General features: G+C 49.9%; 1 protein-coding gene across 1 annotated transcript in view; it reads left to right on the forward strand.

Annotated features, from left to right (window-relative positions):
* PCDH15 (protocadherin related 15) overlaps window positions 1-27722 on the forward strand; it is a 432606-nt gene that overhangs the window by 31496 nt on the left and 373388 nt on the right. The gene's annotated exons all lie outside the window — the stretch shown is intronic.

Here is a 27722-nt window from a genome sequence, read left to right on the forward strand (position 1 = left end):
CTCAGCTGGTTTATCATCATTTCCCAGAGGGTTCGTTTGTGTTCTAAGCAGCCCCATCCTGAGTAGCTGATACACCTGCTGTTCTCCTCAGGTGTCATAAGCATTAGCCTAAACCTGTCATGTATATTAAAAGGAAAAGCAGTAAGTTAATTCAGAATGAATATTCTTCCTGTGAACAGAGCTTTCTTTCAGTCTGGTGGGTTTCCAAAGTGTGGGTACACTCACCTTTCCTTCTCCACACATTAACTGTGTTTATCCTTCCCATTTTTCATGCACTGGTTATTGCTTTGTTGGAGCCAAACTTTATTAGTCCTATTAATAAGAGAACAGTTTTGAAAAGGACATGAAACTTATTGAACCAATTTGTTTGTTCTGGTTTGTTCAGGTTGCATTTTAAGGTATTGACTTCCAGTTATCATGTATTTTTATTTGTTTGCCCTTTGCTTAATATCTTTGCATTAGCATCAGGATTGGCAAAGTCAGCAGCTGAGCAGCTCCAGGGATTTAACTCTTGCCTTCAAGTTTTGGAGCTTTTCACCATGTTTCCTTTCTTCTGTGGAGCTCTTTGAAGAAAACAACCCCAAACCTTGGTGGTCCTTTCCTTCTGTGCATGTTTTCAGGAGCTGATGGAAGTGCAGCTGGGTTGAGTGATCTTGATAGCATATTCTTAGATGACCCTCAAAACCTTGGGTTTTGACCCATTCTGGAGACTAAGCACAGGTTTGGGGCTACAGAACTCACTGGAGCCTTTTCCCAGGGCTGAGGAGGCACCTGGAGCTGCAGAGCTGCTGCAGGTGTGTGCTTGGCTCTTGGATTTCTCAGGGACCTTTCTCATTACCTGATGTTTCCTCAGGTGCCTGTGTTTTTTCCCCCCCTACTTTCCATTGCTCTCTTGCTTCAGGCAGAGGCTTCCCTGCAGCAGATTTGAGATTTCATGCTACTGCTGTTGGGTCAAATGTATCTGATGAACCTTAACACTTTGCAGATGCTGCCCTGAGGGGCTCAATTTCTGCAGGATGTTTTTAAGGACTTGGCCTGTCCTTGCTCTTTGCAGGCTGGGTCTGCAGGCTGTGCAAGTTGGTCTGAAATGTGAAACTTTAGGGACCTGAAGGCTGCTGGACAGACTCAGGAATCCCACCACACATCCATCACTGTTTTGGGGAAGCTCAGTCAGCAGCAGCCAGAGCAGGAGAGCCTGGAGTGGTGGCTGCTCACACGGTTCTTGTGGTGACAGGAAGGGAAAGACTCACAAGCATCTTCCCTTGGTGGTGGTGTGCCACTCTTGGGGATTTTCTGCTCAGCTGGGTTTCCCTGAGCTGTTCCTGGAGCAGGGCTGTGGCCTTTGTGTGTGTCCATGCCAGAATTCCAGAGCTTACTCAGAGCTTGGCAATCTGCAGTGCCACAGTCACTGATGCTCCAGGCAAACTGGTTAATGCCTTTGGGTTTGCTTATAGTGATGCAACTCTTGGCTCTCTGTGCAGCTGAAGGTTGGCTTTCCCCACAAAGATTTGGCACCAGAGTGGCAAATGTGCCTGCTTTGGTATCTGGAAAAAAAAATCAAAATAAAAATAAAAAAAAACAAACAAAAAACAAACAAACAAAAACAAACAAACAAAAAAACCAAAAAAACCAACCAACCAAACAAAAAAACCAAACAAAAAACCAAAAAAAACCAAAAAAACCCAACCAACCAACCAAACAAACAAAAAAAAACAAAACAAAAAAAAAAACAACAAAAAAAAACCCAAAAACCCAAACAACCCACACAAACCAAACCAAACAAAAAAAAAAAGGTAGGTTGAAATGCTGTTCTCTGAAGAGATAAGTTGGGATTTGGATGAGGTTGTAAATGAAATAGGGAATGCAGGAGGGTATGGAATGGACAAGAATGGAGGTTCACCCACCCCCTCAGCATTCTCACAAAACCTGACTAGTGTCTTTGAGCAGGAATATAATTTCCTCTGTTACTTTAATCAGTGGGTTGGGTTCTTTTTGCTTTTACTGGTTGTGAAAAGGAAATACCCATATGGTAGTTGTCTTTGATTTTGTTTTGCACAAACTTAATTGAATCTGCTAATTTAAATCTCTTGCAACTAGGCTCAGGTGATAGATAATAGTCCTGTTGCAAGCTGTGTAGCAGTGCCAGTCAGGAATTTTGTTTGGATATTCCTTCCTGTGGAAATAAGGTGTTGCTCCAGGAGAGGCAGAACTGAAATGCCTTTTTCTTTCTTCACTTCCATCTGTTGGTTTTTAACATGGTTTTAACGTGGTTTCAAATACCACCTGGTGGAGCTGAGTCACCATTCCTGGAGGGATGTAAAAGCCATGTGGGTGTGACACTTGGGGACAGGGGTGAGTGGTGGCCTTGGCAGTGCTGGGGGAACAGTTGGACTTGAGGATCTCAGAGAGTTTCTTCACCCTGAACCGTTCTGTGATTCGATGCTGTGAGAAAAGCTGGTGTTTGGCCAGAGGTGTTTAGAAAGTGCTATTTGAAGGTACAGAGAGTTTTATTTCCTGAGTCTTTAGTGTTGGGAAACCTTTGGAGTGGCTGTTTCTTCTGCCTGTAGGAATGAAGGTCATTCTTCCTTCTTAACTCCAGATCCTGCTTTTCTGGGTTCTTGTTGTGCTGCCTTCACAGCATTGTTCTTTCTGTGTCTGGAATTCAGCTGCTCAGGTGGTTGTTTCCTTATTATTATTTTGTAATTAATCCCCCCCAGCTGCTGTTCTCTTACTCTATATTTTTTCCAGCTATCTTAATTTTACTGTAAATATATATTCCTCTCCTGGAGTTGTATCTCTGCTCGAATCCTGGTCCTGATCTCCCTGTGAGGAGTGTCTGCCTAAGCCCAGATTTGTGCTGCTGCACTTTTCCCCAGGTCCTTGTGTCTCTGTCAGCTCTCAGCCATGAGGATGCTTTTTGATCCAGATCTTGGGCTGAAGTGGTTTTAATTCTCCTCCTGTTATGTGGATCTGTCCTTCCTGCTCTGAAGAGTTTCACTGTTCTTCTTTAAGGTTCTCCTGAGTCCCTTCCCCAGCAAGGTGACCTTTGAGAAAAGGGAAAAAGGAGGAGGGGAGGGGATGCCTAAGGATTTAGTGTGTACTTTGTAGATTTTAGAATTACAGGTTTTCCTTGCTCACATATAAGGTGGTGTTAGAAAGTTACTAAAAAAGCACTTTCCCACATATTCCTAAGCTTTCCGAAGGTCATGATGGTTTGGAGAGACACCTGCAAGATAACTTGAGGACAAAAGAGAAAAAAGAGCCAAGAACCCTTGGAGCTGCTCCAGGGGGGCAAAGCTTAGGACTCTTGTGGGTGGGGCACCCACCAAGGGAAATGGGAACCACTGTTGGTTTTGGATATCTTATGTGTTAATTACTGGAAGATGATAAGAACTGGAACATCTCTGACCATGGCTATGCATGTTCCATAGTGTGCACTTAGAAGCTTCTAATAAGTGGTCCCTGCCTGTCTTTATCCACTAATGTTGTTTTTAGTGCCTATTTTGCAGGAACTTTAGACATCAGGAGGAAAACATGGGGGGATTAATTTTAGGAACAACTTGGAAAAGAGTCTGTCCCCCAATGCAGAAATGTGGGCATTAACCTTGGATTAATCCTGTGGATTAATCCTGTGGGCATTAACCTTGGATTATTCACTGTGGACTCCCCATCCTTGAAGGTGTCCAAGGCCAGGCTGGATGCAGCTCTGAGCAACCTGGTCCAGTGGAAGGTGTCCCTGCCCATGGCAGGGAGTGGGATGAGATAATCTTGAAGGCTCCTTCCAACCCAGAGCATTCAGGAATTCTGTGCTGTTGTGTGTGTGTGTGACAAGAGGAACAGTTGCATTTTTGAGCAGGTCTGATGTTTGCTGCACAGAGGGGAGAGCAGAGACAGATGGAAAGTCCAAACTCTCACCTATTTTCATGAAAGAAAATGTATCACCCACACTCCTGGGAGCTGTTTGTGTAGATAAGGCACTAATTAACTAATGATCAGGCTGGAAAGAAGCGAGTACATGACCCAGTCACTGCAGTGAACCCTCAGCCAGGAAGGGATATTTTTCCTGCTCATCTAAAGCACATCTCTTCCAGAAGGACAATAGTTTGTGGATGAAATGGGCTGTTGCTTGTGGAAGGGGAGAAGATCTGTTCCTCTCTCTCTGCTCCTGGCTTGCTGTGAGTGTACAGAGCAGATATGAGTGTGTACTTTGCTTTTAATTAGCAAACCCAAAGCCTCAGCTGCTTTATAGTCCCATTCTCAGTTAATGTGCTGTGATATGTGGCTCACGTGTGGCTGTGCTTTCCAATCAAGTGGAGCTGCTCTCTTTGCAGATGGGCAAAACACAACTAACCAAAACACTCAGAGTTTCAGAGCTCTGGTTGTTGGGTGAAAAGAGCTCTTCAGATATGGGTGATCACCTACACATCCTAAATCCACAAATATTTGCTGCCAAGACAAAGATTGTCCTTTGAATTTTCCTGGTCCAAAATTCAATATATCCTCTTCTCTCAATAATTCTGGTGATAGAGGGAGAAATGCAGGACATGCATATTGGAGGGAAATGGTTGAAACTGGAGATTACCTGGAAGGGATGGACCTTTCTCAGGGTCTGTGTGTGTCTGATTCCTGGTCTGATGCATGGATGTACCTCCTTGGATTGCAGTGGGAAAAGGGGAGGATTGTCCTTGTCATTGTCCTACTGAGTGTTCACCTCAGTGAAGATACCAGAACGTGTATGACCTGAAAAACAGTGTCATTGGTGCACCTTTGAAGTTCCAAATACACTGGTTACAGTTAATTTACACATGTAACTTTTCTGGGGGAGGGAGAGACAGAACCCTGGCAACAAACACATTTATTAATTTCAGTGGGTTTTTTCTTGCAGCCTTTGGAGGTTTGATTTGGTTTGGTGCTGACAGTGTTGACTTGTTCATATTCATAAACTGCTTCACTGGGAACCTTCAGACAGGAATTATCTTGTCCCTGAGCATTGTGGGATGGTTTCTCTGGAGTTGTGAACTATCTTCTTGCTGTCCTCACTTGTTAATGCTCAGCGGGAAAGTCTTCCCTTTTCACAGAGTCCCAGAGTGGGTGAGGCTGGGAGGGCCCACAGTGGGGCATCTGGTGCCACCTCCTGCCCCAGCAGGGCCATCCCAGAGCACATGGCACAGTTTTGTGCCCACACAGCTCTGGGATATCCCCAGGGAGGAGACTCCCCCCCTCTCTGGGCTCTGCTCAGGGCTGGGGCACTGCCCAGCCAAGAAGTTCTTCCTCCTGCCCAGGTGGCACTTGCTGGGCATCAGTTGCTGCCCGTTGCTCTGGTGCCATGGCTGGGCCCCCCGAGCAGAGCCCGGGCCGTGCTCTGCCCCCTCCCTGCAGGCACTGCCAGCCCTGGGGAGGTCCCTGCCAGGCTCTGCTCTGGAGGCTGCCCAGCCCCAGCTCCCTCAGCCTTTGCTGCTGCCAGAGCTGCTCCAGGCCCTTCAGCATCTGCGCAGCCTGCGCTGGCCCCGCTGCAGGAGCTCCCTGGCCCTGCTGTGCTGAGGAGCCCGAGCTGGGCACAGCCCTGCAGCTGTGCCTGCCAGGGCTGGGCACAGGGGCAGCATCCCCTGCTGCCAGTGCCCTCCTGCTGCCCCCCAGCATCCCCTGCTGCCAGTGCCCTCCTGCTGCCCCCCAGCATCCCCTGCTGCCAGTGCCCTCCTGCTGCCCCCCAGCATCCCCTGCTGCCACTGCCCTCCTGCTGCCCCCCAGCATCCCCTGCTGCCAGTGCCCTCCTGCTGCCCCCCAGCACCCCCTGCTGCCAGTGCCCTCCTGCTGCCCCCCAGCATCCCCTGCTGCCACTGCCCTCCTGCTGCCCCCCAGCATCCCCTGCTGCCAATGCCCTCCTGCTGCCCCCCAGCATCCCCTGCTGCCAGTGCCCCCCTGCTGCCCCCCAGCATCCCCTGCTGCCAGTGCCCTCCTGCTGCCCCCCAGCATCCCCTGCTGCCAGTGCCCTCCTGCTGCCAGTGCCCTCCTGCTGCCCCCCAGCATCCCCTGCTGCCAGTGCCCTCCTGCTGCCCCCCAGCATCCCCTGCTGCCCCCCAGCATCCCCTGCTGCCAGTGCCCTCCTGCTGCCCCCCAGCATCCCCTGCTGCCAGTGCCCTCCTGCTGCCCCCCAGCATCCCCTGCTGCCCCCCAGCATCCCCTGGTGCCAGTGCCCTCCTGCTGCCCCCCAGCATCCCCTGCTGCCAGTGCCCTCCTGCTGCCCTCCAGCATCCCCTGCTGCCAGTGCCCTCCTGCTGCCCCCCAGCATCCCCTGCTGCCCCCCAGCATCCCCTGGTGCCAGTGCCCTCCTGCTGCCCCCCAGCATCCCCTGGTGCCAGTGCCCTCCTGCTGCCCCCCAGCATCCCCTGCTGCCCCCCAGCATCCCCTGCTGCCAGTGCCCTCCTGCTGCCCCCCAGCATCCCCTGCTGCCAGTGCCCTCCTGCTGCCCCCCAGCATCCCCTGCTGCCAGTGCCCTCCTTGCCCCAGGGCTCACTGCTGGGCAGGGACAGCTGGTTGCCCACCAGGACCCCCAGGTTCTTCTCCAGCAGGTCCCCCCAGCCTGTGCTGGTCCCTGGGTTTTCTCCCCCAGGTGCTGCAAGGCTTTTACTGCTGCTCTTTCTCTTCCTCAATACTCTTGATGGAAAATAACCCAGACTGCAGGAACTTTCTGCAACAGTTGGTTTGATTTCTGTGTCCCCAGGGCAAGAGAATTCCAAGTGATCCCCTTTACTAGAAAACTGAACAAGGAAAATTCTGTTTTAGGTGAGGAGTCTTGTGGTAGATGGCCAATATACAAATTGAGAGAGCCCAACCTCATGATATGCCAGACCCTCACCCCTGTTGTCCTGTCCCTCAGCTCTGGATGTCTCAGTGTCACCGTTTCTCTGTTCTACCCCAGGGAACAGCTCATTTTCAGAGGATACTCAGAGCTGTTCCTTCTTTCCAAATGGAAAATTTCTTTGTTCTTCCCTCCTTCAAGCATCCAGCTTTGGGATTCTTACTGGATCTGAGTGTGCTAAGATTTCTTTTTTATTTTCCTGGAGTGTTTTGCTTTGAGATGCAGAATGAAAGCACGTGGGATGTTCTCCCTCTCTGCAGAATTTTCTCCAGTGTGTTTTGCTCTGCTGTGTATGTTTGGGCAGAACTGGACCATGACATTTACACATCTGCAGTTCAGGTGACTGTTGATCCAGGCTGGAGCAGTTCCAGTGGAAATATTTAGTGCTGAAATAGCTGTAACCTGATGTGGTTTTGTGAAGCAAATCAGTTGTGTGTGTCAATAGTCGGAAAATGGAGAGTAACAATGTACTGAGTGGAATATATATCTGTAAAACTTGGAGGTTTGAGCAGTGGATTACAGATGCTGAGAGGACCATTCCCCTTTCTCTTGTCCTGAGATGTGTCAGAGGTTTGTGTAGTTTTAAGAGGTTTTTTTTGTTCTCTCCCTGCTATCAGTCCTGCTAATCCTTCATGTTTGACTGGGAGCTTTGATGCCAGAGGAAACAGTGACACCTTTCCAAGGCTTCCCTGTGGATCCCTGTGCTAATGTACATCAGAGCCAGCAATTTATTGGTAGTTTTTATTAGCAAGAGACACGTTCTGCTGGAAAACGTTTTCTACCTTTTACCCCTCCCCAAACTGCCCTTAGCTGTGTTGTTTCTGTGAATTCCTGGAGTGTAATTAGGGAAGAGCTGAATCCTGGGGACTGTTACAGCCTCTCTGAGCTCACCCTGCCTTCCATTAGAGGTTACCAAGCTTTTATTCCTGGAACTGCTTGGTTGTAATCACTGTAATTTATCTGCTTGGGCCAGGCTCAAGCAGCTCTGGTGGCAATGTCTGTGCCATTTCAGGTTGTTCTAAATGTCCTCCAGGTGAAGGAAGTTGTAAAATTTGAATAATTAGGAAGATGGAGTGGCTTTGCTGCAATCCTTGTTTACCAGATTCATCAGTCTGTTGAAGTGAGGAGAGGTGGAAACTGAGCCATCTAAACTGGGTGGTTGGTGTGGATGAAAAGGGCAAAGAACCAGATGGTGTTGGGTCCAGTCCTGTTTAACATCTTTATTGGTGATTTAGATGAGGGGATTGAGTCCATCAGCAGCAAATCTGCTGATGACACCAAGTTGGGAGGGAGTGTCGACCTGCTGGAAGGCAGGAGGGCTCTGCAGAGGGATCTGGAGAGACTGGAGAGATGGGCTGATTGCAATGGGATGGAGTTCACCAAGGCCAAGTGCAGGTCCTGCCCTTTGGCCACCCCAACCCCCTGCAGCGCTCCAGGCTGGGCACAGAGTGGCTGGAGAGCAGCCAGGCAGAGGGACCTGGGGGGACTGAGGGACAGGAAGCTCAACAGGAGCCACCAGTGTGCCCAGGTGACCAAGAAGGCCAAGGGGATCCTGGCCTGGATCCAAACTAGCGTGGCCAGCAGGCCCAGGGCAGTGACCCTTCCCCTGGACTCTGCCTTGGGGAGGCCACACCTTGAGTGTTGTGTTCAGTTCTGGGCCCCTCAGTTGAGGCAAGAGATTGAGGGGCTGGAGCGGGGCCAGAGAAGAGCAACGAGGCTGGAGAAGGGACTGGAGCACAAGTGCTGTGGGGAGAGGCTGAGGGAGCTGGGGGTGTTCAGCCTGGAGAAGAGGAGGCTCAGAGGTGACCTCAGCAGTGTCTGGAACTGCCTGAAGGGAAGTTCTGGCCAGGTGGGGGTTGGTCTCTTCCCCCAGGCACTCAGCAATAGGACAAGGGGGCACGATGGGCTCAAGCTCTGCCAGGGGAAATTGAAGTTGGAGAGCAGAAAAAACTTCTTTGCAGAGAGAGTGCTCAGGGATTGGAATGGGCTGCCCAGAGAGGGGGTGGATTCCCCATCCCTGGAGGTTTTTCAGCTGAGCTTGGCCGTGGCACTGAGTGCCATGATCTGGTAAAGGGACTGGAGTTGGACCAAGGGTTGGACTTGATGATCTCGGGGGTTCTTTTCCAACCCAATCCATTCTGTGATTGGGAGCTCTCTGTGCATACCTGGGATTTCCACAGCATTGGTGCTGTTTGTCAGAGGTAAAAGAGTATTTTACTACCAAAGGTTTAAAAATAAGTGCTGTGGAACACCAACACACTTCACCCAAGCAGAAGGAATAATTAGCAGTGTGATTTTGTGATCCAGGCTGACTTTTAGTGCTTGAGGGCCTTTATTCTTGCAGTCAAATGTGCAGCAAAGTATAATGGCTGGAAGTCAAAATTGTTGATGTTGGAATTGTAAACAAGCTGTAAATATTTGACAGAAGGTAATCAGCCCCTGAAAGAAATTAGCAAGGGATCTTATAAATTCCCCCTTGCTCTGAAACTAATCCTAACTAGAGATCTCTGTAAAGCATCTCATGCTTGAGCCACAGCGAGCTGGGGTTACTGTGGGCAGTGCCTGAGCAAGAGGCTTTGGAATGGAAGCTGGTTTTAATTGGTTTGACTTTTTGTGTGTGTGTTGGAGGTGGGGGTATGTGTTTATGAGATGGAAAAAAAGAGATTTAAATGAGATAGAAACTGTCAGGGTACTGTGAGGGCCAGCAGCTGGCTGGGGCTGAGGAGCCCGAGGGGAAACAGGCTTTGTGGGGCTGTGCATGAGAAACGAAACACAGTAAGGAATTGCAAATAGGATCTTGATTTAGAAGGGAAGAATAATGCACTGTTTGGATGATAAGGCAGGTCACAAGCAGTGTTTTTACTTTTAAATGTTGATTAGTTAAGCACTTTTACAAAATGATGTTGCATCCGTGTTTGGGAACAGCTTGTCAGCATCTGTTTAATATTTATTCCATGGTTTCTCTGAGGGGATATCAAATGGAGGAGTTTTGTTGACTAAATTACTGAGGGCTGGTTGTCATGCTTTTGGAATATATTATTACAAATATCTGTGTACATCACAGTCATCAGCTACGAGTGGATTGTTCCCCATCTGAGTTGGCTTGTTCAGCAGAAGAGATTCTAGAACTCATCTGAGTCTCCAGGAGGAGAACTGAGCTGGTTGTGTTTGTGGGAGGACAGTGGTACACTGTGATTGATTCTGGTGGGGGAAGAGAAGGGACCTGCACTTCTCCCTTAATGGCTCTATGTCTTCATTGCTTTTTCTCTGCTAAAGCAACATCCCACCAGAAAACCTCACAAGCAAACCCAACCAACGACTCCACCACAGTCTCTTTGACCTTGGACACTTTCCTGAGGTTGGACACTTTCTGGCAGTCTGAGGGACAGGGCTGTGCACAGCCACTTCTGGAGCTTGAATTCTGAGAAGTGAGCCCAGAATCACAGAATTGATTGGGTTGGAAAAGCCCTCTGAGATCATCAAGTCCAACCCTTGGTCCAACTCCAGCCCCTTTACCAGATCATGGCACTCAGTGCCACGGCCAAGCTCAGTTTAAAACCTCCAGGGATGGGGAATCCTTTGAAGTCTGAGCAGTGAGCCCAGAAGATGTTTTTTCTCCTGCACAGAGGAGCTGAGTAATGGACAGTTTAGTACCTCACCTGAGGCTTGCTGGGCTTCACCCTCCTTCACCTTCATTCCCAACTGCAGCTTGTGCAGTGTGAGGGTCACTGTGGCCAGACCTAGCTGGGACTGGTTTAACTGGGAGGAGGTGGTGGGGTGTGTCCCTGCTGCTGGCAGCTCAGGACAGCTCTGCAGCTGAGCAGAGACCACAGAGAGATGTGTCCCAAATGGAACTCCTCCCTTTGTCTTCTTTCCTCACCCTTAGTTTTTGTCCAGCTTTCCGTGGCTGTTTTCCTTCCTGTGCTTGTCCATGAGGTCCTGCCAGCATGGCAAGGAGAAGGGATGGATTTGGCTGCCTTGTGACACCCTGTCCAGCTTTTTTCCTCCCCACTGGACAGTTTGGGATGGCCTGGAGGGGGAATGTGATCCAGTGCTGGGAAAGGAGCCGGTCATGCCCTTACAGACATGATTGCCACCAATCTTTGTGATGAAAATAAGCAAAGCCACTTCTGCTGACTTTCCAGTGTTTCCTGCCAGTTCTTTCTGAGTCATCAGCTTTTCAAAAGAGCAATAAAAACTCTGCAAAGTTCTAACTTTCACAAATAATCATCTTCAAGGGTGACAGTTGTCATCTCTATTCTCTTACAGAATCACAGAATAATTTGCATTGGAAGGGACCTTAAAGATCCTCCTGTTCCACCCCTGCCATGGGCTGGGACACCTCCCACTACACCAGGTGGCTCCAAGACCCTTATCTTTGAAGTTCAATAAAGATAGGTCTAAATTGCTGGCTCTTCTACTACTCTTGGAATGATTCATGGCCAGAATTTGCAGCAGGTTATTTAATTTTGTGATTTTTTTTTTGGGGGGGGGGAGAATGATGTATTACAGTTTCTTGGCCTGTTGGTTGCTCCTTGGGAAGATGGAAGAGCAACCTGTACCATGGAATTGGGCCCAACTGTTGCTTCTTGGGAGTCAGATGTTTGGAGGATCATCTCAGTGTGGTTCTTTCACAACTCTTGTCCCACTGTGACAGGAAATCCTCTTACTTTTTCACTCAGTGGAACCTGTTCTACAGGTGTACTCTTCCTCATGGTGTTTGTAAGAGAATCTTTCTGCATCAGAAAAGTAATATTCAACATCTGCTCAAAGGAAATATCTCTGCACCACCTCTCTGCCCCTCTCTGTGGTTCTCACAGGATATCCTGAGTTGAAAGGGATCATTGGGTTTAGGAGGGGCAGGTCCTGTCTGACCAACCTGATCTCTTTCTACGATCAGGTGACCCACCTGGTGGATGAGGGGAAGGCTGTGGATGTGTCTGTCTGGACTTCAGCAAGGCCTTTGATACTGTCTCCCATAATATACTCCTGGAAAAGCTGGTAGCCCATGGCTTGGACAGGTGTACCCTCTGCTGGGTCAGGAGCTGGCTGGAGGGTCGGGCCCAGAGAGTGCTGGTGAATGGAGCTGCATCCAGCTGGTCACCAGTGGTGTTCCCCAGGGGTCTGTGTTGGGTCCAGTCCTGTTTAACATCTTTATTGATGATTTAGATGAGGGGATTGAGTCCATCATCAGCAAATTTGCTGATGACACCAAGTTGGGAGGGAGTGTCGACCTGCTGGAAGGCAGGAGGGCTCTGCAGAGGGGTCTGGAGAGACTGGAGAGATGGGCTGATTGCAATGGGATGAAGTTCAACAAGGCCAAGTGCAGGTCCTGCCCTTTGGCCACAACAACCCCCTGCAGGGCTCCAGGCTGGGCACAGAGTGGCTGGAGAGCAGCCAGGCAGAGGGACCTGGGGGGACTGAGGGACAGGAAGCTCAACAGGAGCCACCAGTGTGCCCAGGTGGCCAAGAAGGCCAATGGGATCCTGGCCTGGATCCAAACTAGCGTGGCCAGCAGGCCCAGGGCAGTGACCCTTCCCCTGGACTCTGCCTTGGGGAGGCCACACCTTGAGTGTTGTGTTCAGTTCTGGGCCCCTCAGTTCAGAAAGGATATTGAGATGCTGGAGTGGGGCCAGAGAAGAGCAACAAGGCTGGTGAAGGGACTGGAGCACAAGTGCTGTGGGGAGAGGCTGAGGGAGCTGGGGGTGTTCAGCCTGGAGAAGAGGAGGCTCAGAGGTGACCTCATCACTGTCTATAACTACCTGAAGGGAAGTTCTGGCCAGGTGGGGGTTGGTCTCTTCTCCCAGGCACTCAGCAATAGGACAAGGGGGCACGATGGGCTCAAGCTCTGCCAGGGGAAATTGAAGTTGGAGAGCAGAAAAAAATTTTTTACAGAGAGAGTGCTCAGGGATTGGAATGGGCTGCCCAGAGAGGGGGTGGATTCACCATCCCTAGAGATCTTTAAATGCAGATTGGACGTGGCGCTGGGTGCCATGATCTAGTAAGTGAACTAGAGTTGGACCAAGGGTTGGACTCGATGATCTTGGAGGTCTTTTCCAACCCAATCGATTCTATGATTCTGTGATTGAAGACCATCTCTTGGCCCTGCTGGGAATCCTTGCTGCTTATGACTAGTTTGGAGAATGTTTTTTGTAAACCTCTAGAGGGGAATACCTGAATGCAGAAGAGATTTTTGTTTTGTTTCAGTTTCTTTCTGGTCTGTCTTTCAGTGCCTGCTTAGCTCCACAACAGACTGGAAAGTGAAGACATCCAGTGGTGTGTCCATCGTGCTGCTTTGGGAGCACCTGAGTGGTAGTTGTGGGTTCATTGCCAAAGGCTCAAAGCCACCTTTGGAATTCCTAGCAAATTGGAAATAAAAATCTCAGCTTCCAACCAGGAATAGTTTTGTTGCTACCCTGGATTTTTTCACAACCATAGATTGCAAAATCCAGTAAATCCTCTTTTACCCTCACTCTGCAGGACAGGCTGATTTTCCTCTCTTTAGCTCTCAGTATTTTACCAACTCATTGGCATCAGGAAGCTGTGGCAGATCCTTTACCTCCGTGTTTTTGTGACACAGGGGAAGAGCTACTCATTTTCTCAGCACTGCCTGAGGGCTCCTTGTGTCCTTCTCCTTGTGTCCACAGAGATTCATTGCATCAGGTGGAGGGTGGTGCTTTAGAACAAAGTAAGTTGCATTTTCTTAATTGGTTCTGATGATTCAGCCTGGAACATGAATCACACTGGACAGAGCTTTGGATGTTTCCAGGGTGGTAAGAGCCAAGTAATTTTAGTTTGCCCCAGAGGCTAAACTCATGTACAGATCAAGTTCAATTAATTTTTTTTTCACACTCCCAAGGGTTCATTACTCTTGTTCTGACAGTTTTATTTACTGTGTGACTAAAAGGTCTGTCACACAGACCTGCTTGGCCATCCTGTCAAGAGCCTGAAGGCAGCTGCTATTTCACAAGTGCTCTCTATAAAAAGTGTGTGTGGTTGGACCACTTGCTTTTTGATTTACTTTAATTGCAAGATGTTTCTCGTGTCTCTGTTGCCCTGGAAGCTGCTTGGGAACAAAGAATAGGTCAGAAATTGCAGTGTGTTTCTGTAGGGAGGAGATTCCTCACCTTGGGGGTTGTCCCATGGTGCAGGTTCTGTCTGTTGCTTGGTGTCCATCAGGGCAAACCTGGGCAAGGGGCCTCTGAAATAAAACCTTTTGAATCATCTTGATGATTAAAATTTTCAGCAGGAATTTCTCCATGGAAAGGGTGGTCAGGCCTTGGCAGGGGCTGCCCAGGGAGGTTTGGAGTGCCCAACCCTGGAGGTGCTCAAGGCAGGACTGGCCGTGGCACTGAGTGCTCTGGGCTGGGGGACAAGGTGGGCATCGGGCACAGGGTGGGCTGGGAGAGCTTTGCCAAGGTGGGCATCGGGCACAGGGTGGGCTCCATGGCTGGGAGGGCTTTGCCAAGGTGGGTGTCGGGCACAGGGTGAGCTCCAGGGGCTGGGAGGGCTTTGCCAAGGTGGGCATCGGGCACAGGGTGAGCTCCAGGGGCTGGGAGGGCTTTGCCAAGGTGGGCATCGGGCACAGGGTGGGCTCCATGGGCTGGGAGGGCTTTGCCAAGGTGGGCATCGGGCACAGGGTGGGCTCCATGGGCTGGGAGGGCTTTGCCAAGGTGGGCATCGGGCACAGGGTGGGCTGGGAGAGCTTTGCCAAGGTGGGCATCGGGCACAGGGTGGGTTGGATGACCTTGGGGGTCATTTCCAACCTCAATGAATTTGTGACTGAAAACTTCAGAGTTTTGGGGAGTTAATTTTCTGGGATCCATTTCATAGGAAAACTTGCTGTGTACTGAACACACAGAGCTCTGAATGATGGAGCTTTTGTTTCTTGTTTCTACTGGTCACTGTTGAACTGTGTATCACACTCATGGAAGGACTTCTTGATTTGTTTTGTACATCTTCTGAAACCTCTGCCAGGATGGAGATGTTCACTTGAACTTTTCAATAATGTGCAACTACAAAGGTGGGCAGGCCCTGGCACAGGTTGGGCAGAGAAGCTGTGGCTGCCCCATCCCTGGGAGTGTCCAAGGCCAGGTTGGACAGGGCTTGGAGCACCCTGGGCTGGTGGGATGTGTCCCTGCCCACGGCAGGGGGTGGGATGGGATGGGCTTTCAGGTCCCTTCCCACCCAAACCATTTAATGTGCTTACATGAGAGACACAAGAAAGTACTTGTGGCACAGAGGAAGCCAAACTCTTGTTGGGGCAGGTGGAGGTGCAGGGGGATCAATTCTGAGGAAAGTCTCTCCTCTCCAGTGTTTTGGTTATTAAGCTCCTTTCCTGCTCCTGATGTGTTGACTGTGGACTGTTCAGCCCCCAGAGTGGAGAGGATGTGATCAGGTGCAGAGATCTCAGCAGCAGATGCCCAGCCTGAGATGGGCAACAACACTGAAAATACTTTTCCAGGCAGGTTGAGATGTTTTAATGTGTCTTTTCCTTCATTATCTGTTGTTTGGCTTTTATTTGTGGTTGTTTTTTGTTGGTTCTGTTTTGTGTTTGTTTTTAAAATTTTTAATGTTGTTTCCTACAATTTAGTTAACAGCTAAGCTGCTTTTTTTTTTTTAAGTGAGGCAAATTATTGGGCCTTTGACTCATTTCTCACTTGCACAAAGCTTTGTTTGACCTCTTGGTGTTTTGGGTTAATTAAAATTCAGGGCCTGTTTTTTCTCTCAAGTGATGTGGGGAGCTGAGCTGAGCCTTGCACTGCACCCTTCCAGACAGGAGCTGGTGCTTCTGGGGATGGAAATGCTTTATTAGGAAGCTGATTAACACATAAAATTAAATTAATTTCAGTTCCAAGTTTAGATTAATTAAAGGCTAAATTGCTTCTACCACCTTCCACTTGTGATGCTTCAGTGCCTTCCCATATGATGAGATGGAACTGGAAGGCTGAACACTCAGCTGAGAACTGCACAGTGAGGTTTGGGTGCTGCTCCACTGGGATTTCAGGAGACACTGGGGAGGGTGAATATCTTCATGGCAAAGATGAAAGAAGCATCTGGAATGAAGGATTTGAAGGAATTCTGATGACCTATCTAGTGAAATCGTGGAGAAACTGTTTGGAAAATGGTTGTAGGTGGTTTTGGAGGATCAGAATTCCCAAATTGTTGCCTTTCTCTGTGCCTGGATCTAAATGTTCTGGTCCAAGTTCTTACCTGTTATCTCTGGTGTTGTGGTTTGGATGTCCAGACTGAAAGACTTCAAATGTTATAGATCAGAGCATAAAGAAAAGACATTAAAGTTTTCAAGATGCTGAAAAAAGCATTGAGAGATTCTGCAGCCCGTGCTGATGTAAATATTGCTGTGTGTGCATATATAGAGATATATATCATATATATATGAATAAAAGGTAGTGCATGTGCAGCCAAAACTACACTGACTGTGGTTAACTGACAGTTGCACACTTGGGCTTTGTTATTATTTACTTTGGGCCTTTTCCCATCTCATTAAAGACTTTGGGTAAAATCTTAAAAGGTTCTGGAGCTTCGTGTCAGGTGTCTCTTACAACGATGGGCTGTGGGGATGGTGGGACCCTCTTTGAGTAACTCTGAGCAGGGAGGAGGACTCTGTGCAGGGAGGAGGACTCTGTGCAGGGAGGAGGAGGACTCTGAGCAGGGAGGAGGACTCTGTGCAGGGAGGAGGAGGACTCTGAGCAGGGAGGAGGACTCTGTGCAGGGAGGAGGACTCTGAGCAGGGAGGAGGAGGACTCTGTGCAGGGAGGAGGACTCTGAGCAGGGAGGAGGAGGACTCTGAGCAGGGAGGAAGACTCTGAGCAGGGAGGAGGACTCTGAGCGGGGAGGAGGACTCTGTGCAGGGAGGAGGACTCTGAGCAGGGTGGAGGAGGACTCTGTGCAGGGAGGAAGACTCTGTGCAGGGAGGAGGACTCTGTGCAGGGAGGAGGACTGAGCGGGGAGGAGGACTCTGTGCAGGGAGGAGGACTGAGCAGGGAGGAGGAGGACTCTGAGCAGGGAGGAGGAGGACTCTGAGCAGGGAGGAAGACTCTGAGCAGGGAGGAGGACTCTGAGCAGGGAGGAGAACACTGAGCAGGGAGGAGGACTCTGCAGGGAGGAGGACTCTGAGCAGGGAGGAGGACTCTGAGCAGGGAGGAGGACTCTGTGCAGGGAGGAGGAGGACTGAGCAGGGAGGAGGACTCTGTGCAGGGAGGAGGACTCTGAGCAGGGAGGAAGACTCTGTGCAGGGAGGAGGACTCTGTGCAGGGAGGAGGACTCTGTGCAGGGAGGAGGACTCTGTGCAGGGAGGAGGACTCTGAGCAGGGAGGAGGACTCTGTGCAGGGAGGAGGACTCTGTCCCTCGTGGCTTCACAATCACTAATTTCAAGATAATGAACCTGTTGAATGAAGTTTGTTCCTCTTATGCCCTGATTTTCTTTCCCCTTAAAACGTGCCCTTGGCAAGCTGCTCTCCAGATTTATCCCATGTGCTTTGAATGGTCTGAGGGTCAAAATAAAGACACTTTCCCTGGAATGCCTGGCTGTCCTTGGGGCCTGGGGCTTGGCAGCAGACAGGCCTGGGTGGAAATGGATGAGGAGTTTGGTTCTGCTCCAGCTTTCAGCAGACTTTCATTTTCCTGCACTTCAGAGAGGAAATGGGGGGTATCCTACCATGAGGTGGAAGAGAGGAGAAGAACCAGAGAAAATAGCATTTGAGGGTCAGGTTTCTTTACCCACTAAGGTATTCCAAATACTGTATTTATGTATGGTTTTTTTTTTTCTTTTTGAAAGCAAGCCTGCTCAAGGAAATGCTGGAATTCTGAAGGTTTGCTATCTTTCTTCATCCCTGGGAAATAAACTGCTTTTGTATTGCAAAATTACTGAAGCAGAAATTTATGAGAAACCTGATTTATGCAGGGCCTTTCCCACTGCTCAGGAGGGAGGATTCAAATGCCTGGAAACCTCTGGACTGTAGAAACACTTGTTATGCTTCTTCTGTGCAAGGAAATGATCCCCTAACCATCCAGAGGGACCTGGACAAGCTCCAGAAGTGGCCTCTGGGACTCTCAGGAGGTTTAACAAGGCCAAGGGCTGGTGTTGGATCAGGACAAGCCCCAGGATCAGTCCAGGCTGGGGATGAGCAGATGGAGCAGCCCTGGGAGAAGGACTTGGGGGGCTGGTGGGGCAGAGGCTGGACATGGCCCAGCCCAGAAACCCCCCGTGCCCTGGGCTGGTCCCACAGTGTGGGCAGCAGGGCAGGACAGGGGGATTCTGCCCCTCTGCCCCCCAGGTGAGACCCCACCTGCAGAGCTGCTCCAGCCCTGGGGCCAGCACAGCAAGGCCATGGAGCTGCTGGAGAGCCCAGAGGAGGCCCCAGGATGGGCAGAGGCTGGAGCAGCTCTGCTGGGAGGGAAGGCTGGGAGAGCTGGGATTGTTCAGCCTGGAGAGGAGAAGCTTTGGGGGGATGGGATGATCTTTAAGGTCCCTCCAAACCCAAACTGTTCTGTGGTATTTGGGATGTTGGTGCTCTTCCAGCTCCCAGATCTCTGCCCCTCTGGCTGTGGAATGTTCAGCAGGAAACAGGTGACAAAGCCACCACTAATGCTGAGATATATCCCCCTTTTACAGCTCTGGAATTGAGGAGGAGCCTCCTCCTTCCGCTGCTTTCCTCATCCATAAGAATTAAATAATCTTTCCATTATGAAACATTATTTGATTGTGCTCCATGATTAATTTATTAACTAACAGTATCAATCACACTGTTTTGTTGCTGTTATCTATTGAATTAAAACCAAGCTGGTAACAAACAGTGGTGCTTCTTACTATTGACATAGCAGAGATTTTGTTAACTGGTGTTATAAATTGCCTTCTGGTGCTGCTTTAGGAAATGTGGTGGCCTTGAAGTAATTAGCAGGCACTGGTATAGGAAGGCAGGAACTGCTCCCAGTAGCCAAGTGTTGTTAGAAAATAACTTCATTTATTCAATGCTATTTCAGCAGCTCTTACAATTTCCATTTGATTATGTGCCATATGTCTGTGCAGCAGAACTTTGGACTGGGTTCATGAAATGCAGTGTTTCTGCTTTATTAAATGTTGAGGATTTTAGTAGCACCTTTTTTGGCTCCCCAGTGTATATAAATGTACCTCTTTGCTTCCCCTGAGTGTTGCTCTCCCACCAAACCTTCTGCATGGCTTGGCATTCATCATCCCTTGTAAGAGTAAATGGGTTTTCAAGAAGGGGAAGGCTGTGGTCACTTAATTTTTGTATGGTTTTCCTATCAGGGCAGGTTTTGCTCAGAACTCAGACCTGATGGGCTGGTTTAAAGGTGAACCAGCAGGAGAAATGGACCCAACACAAAAGAGGTTGTAAGTCAGAGTTACAATTTAATAACAATATTACAATAAATGCAGTGGCACAAAGAGAAATTGGGTTTAACCCCCAACCCCAGCAGTGTAACCCACCCCCTGGGGCACAAACACAGGGGGGTTTGGTGGCCCCTGTGCTGAGCCCCACGTGGTTCCCCTGAGTCCAAAGGAAAAGGAAGGGACAAACCTGTTGGTGCAGATGATGGCACAGTCTGGTGGAGAGTGGTGGGCTCCTCCTGTCCAGGGTCTGCTCCTCCTCTGGATCCCATGAGTGGTCCCAGGAGTCCCCAGCCCCCAAGATTGTCTCCCCTCAGGTTTGGGTGGGAGCCCCCAGTGCCTCCCCCAGGGCAGGGAGTTCCACACTGGGGGATCTGACTCTGGCAGTCAGGGGGGATTTTGGAATCGTTGCTGGCCTCTGAGCAGAGCTGAGCCCTCAGGTGGGTGTGGAGGTGCCAAGGAGTCCCTGCAGGGCAGTTCTCCCAGCTCCTCTGCCAGGCTTCTTTCCCAGCCAGCTCCCAGCCTGAGGGCTCAGCTGTGCCCTGGGCAGCTGCTGCCAGTGGTCCACTGTTAACAGTTCATGGGAAATGAATAGAGGGTTGTGTTGATTTGAGCTGGCAAAATGCCAACTGCCCAAAGAACAGAGTCAGCCTCTGGCTGAGAACAGGGAGAAGGGGGAAAAAACCTCTCAAACCAGGTTTCTGCTGAAACTAACTATATATATTTATACAGAAAAGAGAAAATTAAGAGAAAACTACAATATAACACACACAAGTTATGTATAACAAGGAATAACCTCCCACTCCCCAGCTAATACAAAGTCTATTACTCTTGATTCATACTCTAAGAGACACATAACCAGAAACAAAATACAGCATAAAATGTTTCTACTTCCCTGAAACTCAAACAAAATGCAAGTAGCAGCAGGAGCAAGGCCTAGCACAGTAGAAGAGCTGCAACACATTCTCCTTCTACTTCAGCCATGCTGGAACTGCCCAAACACCTCCCACTGCTGCCCTCCTATCTCAGGTTTGTGTCATCTGGTATGAAAGATTCCCTTGGTTACCCAGTCAGGTGGGAGCTGTTTCCCAATTCACAGAGATTCTCTGAGCCTGACAATTTGAGGCCAGGCTAAAACCACTGCAAGGGTGTGGAATCCACAGCTTTGGTCACACCCACACAGTGATAAACTGGTCCTGGCTGCTGAACTGGGACACCTGAGGAGTACCAGGATGGCAGAGCTGAGCTGCACTGTGGTTTTGAAGGCACCTTAATGTTGGCACACAAATGACTTACAATCAGCAGCTGCTGCTGCAGATCCATGTACAGCTCTGACAGTGTTTTGTTTTGTCTTTTTTTTATGCTCTCTGCCTGTTTTTTCCAGGGTTTATTTTCTAACAGCCATTCTTGATTACATTTGCATGCAGCCCTAAGTGCTTCCTGGAGGTGGGATATCGAGGGGTTCTGGCTCTCCTTTGGGAGCACACGTGTTAAAATGACTCCTCTGTAGGAAGGCAAATTATTGGTGTCCACTGAGAAGCATCCTATAGTCTTTATCTGCTGGATGGTGATATAAAATCTCTTTTTACTCAAAAAAACTTTGGCTGTCATTGCATTCTAGTGATGTATGAGCCTGACACAGAGATTCACTTTCAGAAGTGTTAGACATGGACATGGTGTATCATAGTTGGTTTGTCCTCAGCATTTCCAGTGCTATTAATGACTCTCCTGGAGGGCAGAGGATGAGATGAACATTCTTTCCCATCCCTGAAAGCTGGACACTGTCTGTGCTGCAGGAAGATGGGAGCAAATGGAGGGATGATTTACTGGGAGAGGAGTTAATGGAAGAGCTGACGGGCGCAGGCAGGAAAAGGGAGCTGGGGTTTGAACGGGGCTGGAGCAGATGTGTGGAGGAACCTCCTCCTCTCCCTGTCCCAAGTCATGGTTGTGTGATCCCAGCAAAGCTGCAACCAGCAAAAACCAGTGGTGCCTTTTCCACAGCCAGGGAGAGATCTGGGAGATGAGGTGCACTGTGTGTTTCCTGAGCTGCGTGACAGGGCAGTGCAGCAGCAAACACCAGACAGCTCATACAGACTGAACTCGAAATTGGGGTGTGATGTGGGGGTTTGGGGTTGGTTTTCCCCTCTCCTCAGAGTCCCAGTGCCCACAGAGGTGTTGCATACCATTTTGGTCCTGGTTCTGACCTCCAGCAACTGAGGTGGATCACAGGGAGCCTGGGATTTGCCTTTCCCCCTGTCCTGGAGCAGCGAGGGTGATGTGGTGGCAGTTTCTCTTTTTTTGTAAGCCTTTGGACTTAATAAAAAGACTTCTCAGTTTCTCCACTGAAACACAGAAGGGAGGAAAACATAGAATCATAGAATGGATTGGGATGGAAAAGACCTCCGAGATCATCAAGTCCAACCCTTGGTCCAACTCCAGTCCCTTTACCAGATCATGGCACTCAGTGCCACGGCCAAGCTCAGCTGAAAACCCTCCAGGGATGGGGAATCCACCCCCTCTCTGGGCAGCCCATTCCAATGCCTGAGCACTCTCTCTGCAAAGAATTTCTTTCTGATCTCCAACTTCACTTTCCCCTGGCAGAGCTTGAGCCCATCGTGCCCCCTTGTCCTATTGCTGAGTGCCTGGGAGAAGAGACCAACCCCCACCTGGCCAGAACTTCCCTTCAGGCAGTTCCAGACAGTGCTGAGGTCACCTCTGAGCCTCCTCTTCTCCAGGCTGAACACCCCCAGCTCCCTCAGCCTCTCCCCACAGCACTTGTGCTCCAGTCCCTTCTCCAGCCTCGTTGCTCTTCTCTGGCCCCGCTCCAGCCCCTCAATCTCTTGCCTCAACTGAGGGGCCCAGAACTGAACACAACACTCAAGGTGTGGCCTCCCCAAGGCAGAGTCCAGGGGAAGGGTCACTGCCCTGGGCCTGCTGGCCACGCTAGTTTGGATCCAGGCCAGGATCCCATTGGCCTTCTTGGCCACCTGGGCACACTGGTGGCTCCTCTTGAGCTTCCTGTCCCTCAGTCCCCCCAGGTTCCTCTGCCTGGCTGCTCTCCAGCCACTCTGTGCCCAGCCTGGAGCACTGCAGGGGGTTGGTGTGGCCAAAGGGCAGGACCTGCACTTGGCCTTGTTGAACTCCATCCCATTGGAATCAGCCCATCTCTCCAGTCTCTCCAGATCCCTCTGCAGAGCCCTCCTGCCTTCCAGCAGGTTGACACTCCCTCCCAACTTGGTGTCATCAGCAAATCTGCAAACATTTTGTTTGTTCTCCATTGCATTTCCCCCATTGTTTAGATTTCATGAAATGCAGGGGAAATTCAGCAGAGCTCTAATTTCAGACCTATAAATAATTTCCCTGTGAAGAACAAGCCAGGACTCAGCCTGGAAGAGGAAGGACAGAACAAGGATGTGGTGAAGATGTGTCACCATGGCAGACAGTTCCCAACTCTCCAATGCAAGCACTGGGGCACCATCACACCAAAGCAGTTCCTACCATTTTTTCTTGTAGCTTCCCTTTTTTTTCTTTTACTTGGTGTCTGATGATCTTCTCTCTGATTTCTTTGCAGGAAAAGCAGCTATGGCTGATCAACCAGGGGTTCGTCTAGACTGAAAACCTTTTATCTTTGGAAGGGTGGAAACAATATTTCAGTGCTACTTTAATTTTTCCAAGGCTTCATTTTTTGGTGTTAATGTTTATATAGGCAGTACATAAACTTCTTTCCTTATGGATGTATGGAAATGAGGTTGCTGCTCTTCCTGTGGTAGGATTGATAGTGGTGTGTACAAACTCCTCCAAAAGTTAAGTGATAGTTGATGCCTCTGTTCCTTCACTGAATTCAGTTTGACTGTCCTGAGTATTTCCCCTCTCAGTGTGTCTGGGGGGAGGGAAGGAGAGCACAGGGTGGGAAAGTCTGAATGGTTTATTTCAGACATGCCTCCTTCTTACTGTGTTCTGCAATTCAGCCATTTGTTGAAGTGCTGAACTGCATTGAGTGTATAATAGCAAATTTATGGTGACATCAGACATCCAATTAACTGTACACAAAACTTTCATGTGACACAGGAATGGACTTGATGTCCTGCCACAAAGTGAAATTACTCTGTGTTTTGGGACGCTCAGAATTGGGTTTTAGTAATTTCATGCTGAATTATGCCATGAGATGAGGGTAAGTGGAAGTGTAAGATGATTTTTGAACAGCAGCCTCCCAGTTACACCAATGATTGAAATGATGAGTGGGAAGGTATTTATGTGAAGTTTTTTTGCATAATGAGAAGGGAGTGAGTTATTGGGGGGGAGATAGTAATGATCCAGGTCATAAAGGCTGTGCTCCTGAGAATCATTCCATTAAATACTCCAGCAGATCAGTAAATCCTTCAGCTGCCTCTTTCAGGGCAGTTGCAGAGTTTATGTTCTTCTGGGAGGAATTCACCTCCTGTTTCTTTCCTCCTCCCTCTGCTGTGACATTTTGCTAAGTGGATTTATTGTGTGGCAGAGCCTGCAACCAACACCTTCCAAGGCATTAGAGATCCCATCTATTTAGAGAAGACCTTTTCTGTTTATATCCTAACTATGTGTCAGCTGATCACGGGCTTGGAGTGCAGCCTGTCCCCTTTAATCTCTTACCTGTTCCCTCCAGAGACAAGCCCAGCTTTGTGGGCTCCTCTGCCCTGCTGTTTCCTTCACCTTAGCAATGATTTTCTGTGCTCTGGTTCTTATTTTTCCTATCAATCCACTGACCTGACTGGGACTGTGGCAGGTCTCCCTGACTGTGGGTAATTGGATTGGTGTGGAGGCTGTGTCAGGGTTCCTCCAAGAGGAAAAATAATCCTTCAACAAAGACCCATTCCTATGGCATTCAGCTTGAGGGAACAGAAAGGAAAGGGGGAAAATAATATTAATTGCTTGCAGCTGAAGCAGGTGGGAGCAGGATCTGGGATTTTGGTGGAAAAGGATGAGGGAAGATGTGAGGAGTTCAGCCAGGAGTGTTGAGAAACTTCTGTGCTCTGGAACTCCTTTGGTTGTGTTAAGCAAGTTAATTCTCTGAGTTCTGTGCCCTGAAATATTCTGTAGAGTGGTACTGATTGTTCCTTACCTGAGCCTAATTCTGAGTTTGAAGTGACTGAAAACCTGGTGTCCCTGTCCAGGGCAGGGGCTTGGAACAGGATGATCTTTAAGGTCCTTTCCAATCCAACCCAACCCATTCTGTGATTCTGTAATTCTTAAAGAATATAACTCTGTAATTCCTTAAAAAATGCAAGATCTCAACCCCAAAATAAAAGGATTGCTGTTGGAGCACTGAATCTTCCTTTCAAGAATTTAGAAGTGTAGTTATTAATTTGAGTTGAAGGGAAATCTACAGCAGGCATTAAGAAATAGAGCAGTGAAGGGGTCACTTGGTGCTCCTTAGGAATTGGAAAATTCTATATCTCGTTTAACTTCCAATTTGGAGCAAAGCTGGTAAAATCTCTTGAGCAGAATCTTTCTGAAGACCTTTTTTAACACTTTTGGCTTGTCCTTTTCCTACTGAACAGTCTGTTCTTCAGCAGCCTTTGAGGAAAGTCTTGGGAGGGAACCTGGGACAAAAAGAAAAGCCACAATGTGCACCTTAAAAATCAGCTCAATCACAAGTGATTTTTAGGAGTGACAAGGACAGTGGAAGCAGAGTGCAGTTCCAAACAGCAGCTCTGTGGCACGGATGAACCTCCTTTGTTTTTCCATTGTCAGCTGTGGGCTCTGGAATGGGCATTACTCTGCCACCATCTGTAGCAGGAGAAGACTTACAGTGTCTTGTGATGAATAATTCATGTTCAAGTGTAGTGAAAATTGCACTGCTGGGTTTTGTCTCAGTTGGGTAAAGGCCTCTCTCTGTGGGAGTCTGTTCAAAATAGGATTTATGTTGAGGGGCATGACGAGGATCTCATCCTACAAGACCATGTAAGAGATCAGCTCAGTTGGTTAAAACTTGGCTGTAATAATGCCAAGGTCATGGGTTCAATCCTTTACGTGGGCCATTGACTTAAGAGTTGGACTTGATGATCCTTGTGGGTCCTTCCAGCTCAGAACAGTCTGGGATTCTGTGACTATGGCACAGAAAGCCACCAGCCACCTCCATAATTCCCAGTCTCCTGAGGGTCTCCTGTGGGGCCATCAGCAGGGCCAGACTTTGCACCCTTCCTGCAGCAGATGTGTTTGTGATTGCATATCAAGCCATACCTAAATCTGTAGATCTGCTTTTCTGCCTCTCTGCATTTGTTCTGGGAAAGGTATAAGGGATGATTCAAGCACTGGGAAAGTGGTTCATGCAGAAAAGATTGGAGGAGAAATTCAACAGAACTTTGATGACACTCAAATTGCAAGAGTGGGGAAGGCTCTGTGGAGATGTCTGGAGATGGATTTCAGGGAAAGGATGGCATGTTCTAGAGCCATGGCTGGTGTGCCAAAAGGGTTTACAGCCACCTTGGTGACAGGAGGTGTGAGTTGGTTTAGGGTAAATCCCCTTATTGAGGGATGTTCTGAGGAGTTGCTGCCTTCCCAGCTGGGTAGGTGTGCAGGACAAGTGGCCTTAGAGGAGCTTTAGCCAAAGCTGGGCCTTCCTGCCCTTTTCCAGTGGCAGGTTCAAAGCACTGCTGCTCTCATTTTGTTTCTTTCCCCCTCTACCTTTGAAAGGGGAGGTGTCAACAAACCAAAATCCTGGCCTAGGTTGTGGGAGTTCTTTAACACCATCAATCCAATGATGTTCTTGCAGCTGGTTCTTTAAAAACAATCTGCTCTCAGCAAGTTTAAAACCATCCCATACATTCCAGGTGCAATTGATGGGAAATCACTGGTAATTTAAATTTCAAAGCTGGGCTAAGGCTGTGCAGCAGCATTCATGTCATCCTGTGATGTCCTTGACTTCCTTGTGCCACCTCAGACTGAGTGTTCTTGGGACTGATGGCAGTGCCCCTGTCTGGATCCTACTCTGGATAATTTCCCAAAGGTCTCTGTACAGATTTTGCTTTGATTTCTGTGGCTTCCCTCCAAAGCAAAATGCCTTATTGTTACTGTGGTATTTTGTCTTGAAGGAGATTTTCTTTCTGACTTTCTCCCTTGGGAAGGAATATCCCACAGCAGTTGTGTGGGTTAGGAGGTGGCTCCAGGAAAAGGTTTGTGGCATTGCAGTAACATATCACAGAACCATTAAGATTGGCAAAGCCCTCCCAGCCCATGGAGCCCACCCTGTGCCCGATGCCCACCTTGGCAAAGCCCTCCCAGCCCCTGGAGCCCACCCTGTGCCCGATGCCCACCTTGGCAAAGCCCTCCCAGCCCACGGAGCCCACCCTGTGCCCGATGCCCACCTTGGCAAAGCCCTCCCTGCCCATGGAGCCCACCCTGTGCCCGATGCCCACTTTGGCAAAGCCCTCCAAGCCCATGGAGCCCACCCTGTGCCCGATGCCCACCTTGGCAAAGCCCTCCCAGCCCCTGGAGCCCACCCTGTGCCTGATGCCCACCTTGGCAAAGCCCTCCCAGCCCCTGGAGCCCACCCTGTGCCCGATGCCCACCTTGGCAAAGCCCTCCCAGCCCCTGGAGCCCACCCTGTGCCCAATGCCCACCTTGGCAAAGCCCTCCCAGCCCACGGAGCCCACCCTGTGCCCGATGCCCACCTTGGCAAAGCCCTCCCTGCCCATGGAGCCCACCCTGTGCCCGATGCCCACTTTGGCAAAGCCCTCCAAGCCCATGGAGCCCACCCTGTGCCCGATGCCCACCTTGGCAAAGCCCTCCCAGCCCCTGGAGCCCACCCTGTGCCTGATGCCCACCTTGGCAAAGCCCTCCCAGCCCCTGGAGCCCACCCTGTGCCCGATGCCCACCTTGGCAAAGCCCTCCCAGCCCCTGGAGCCCACCCTGTGCCCGATGCCCACCTTGGCAAAGCCCTCCAAGCCCACAGAGCCCACCCTGTGCCCGATGCCCACCTTGGCAAAGCCCTCCCAGCCCATGGAGCCCACCCTGTGCCCGATGCCCACCTTGGCAAAGCCCTCCCAGCCCCTGGAGCCCACCCTGTGCCCAATGCCCACCTTGGCAAAGCCCTCCCAGCCCCTGGAGCCCACCCTGTGCCCGATGCCCACCTTGCCCCCAGCCCAGAGCACTGAGTGCCATGGCCAGTCCTGCCTTGGGCACTTCCAGGGCTGGGCACTCCAAACCTCCCTGGGCAGCCCCTGCCAGGGCCTGACCACCCTTTCCAGGCAGAAATTCCTGCTGCTGTGCCCCCTGCCCCTGCCCTGGCCCAGCCTGAGGCCGTGCCCTCTCCTCCTGTCCCTGTGCCCTGGAGCAGAGCCCGACCCCCTGTCCCGGCTCCCCCCTCCTGGCAGGGATTGCAGAGCCAGAAGGTGCCCCCTGAGCCTCCTTTTCTCCAGGCTGAGCCCCCCCAGCTCCCTCAGCTGCTGCTCCAGCCCCTTTCCAGCTCCATTCCCTGCCCTGCACATGCTCCAGCCCCTCAGGGTCTCTGCCAG

The sequence above is a fragment of the Pithys albifrons genome, chromosome 9, assembly GCF_047495875.1.
Source record: "Pithys albifrons albifrons isolate INPA30051 chromosome 9, PitAlb_v1, whole genome shotgun sequence".
Taxonomy (NCBI): Eukaryota; Metazoa; Chordata; class Aves; order Passeriformes; family Thamnophilidae; genus Pithys; species Pithys albifrons.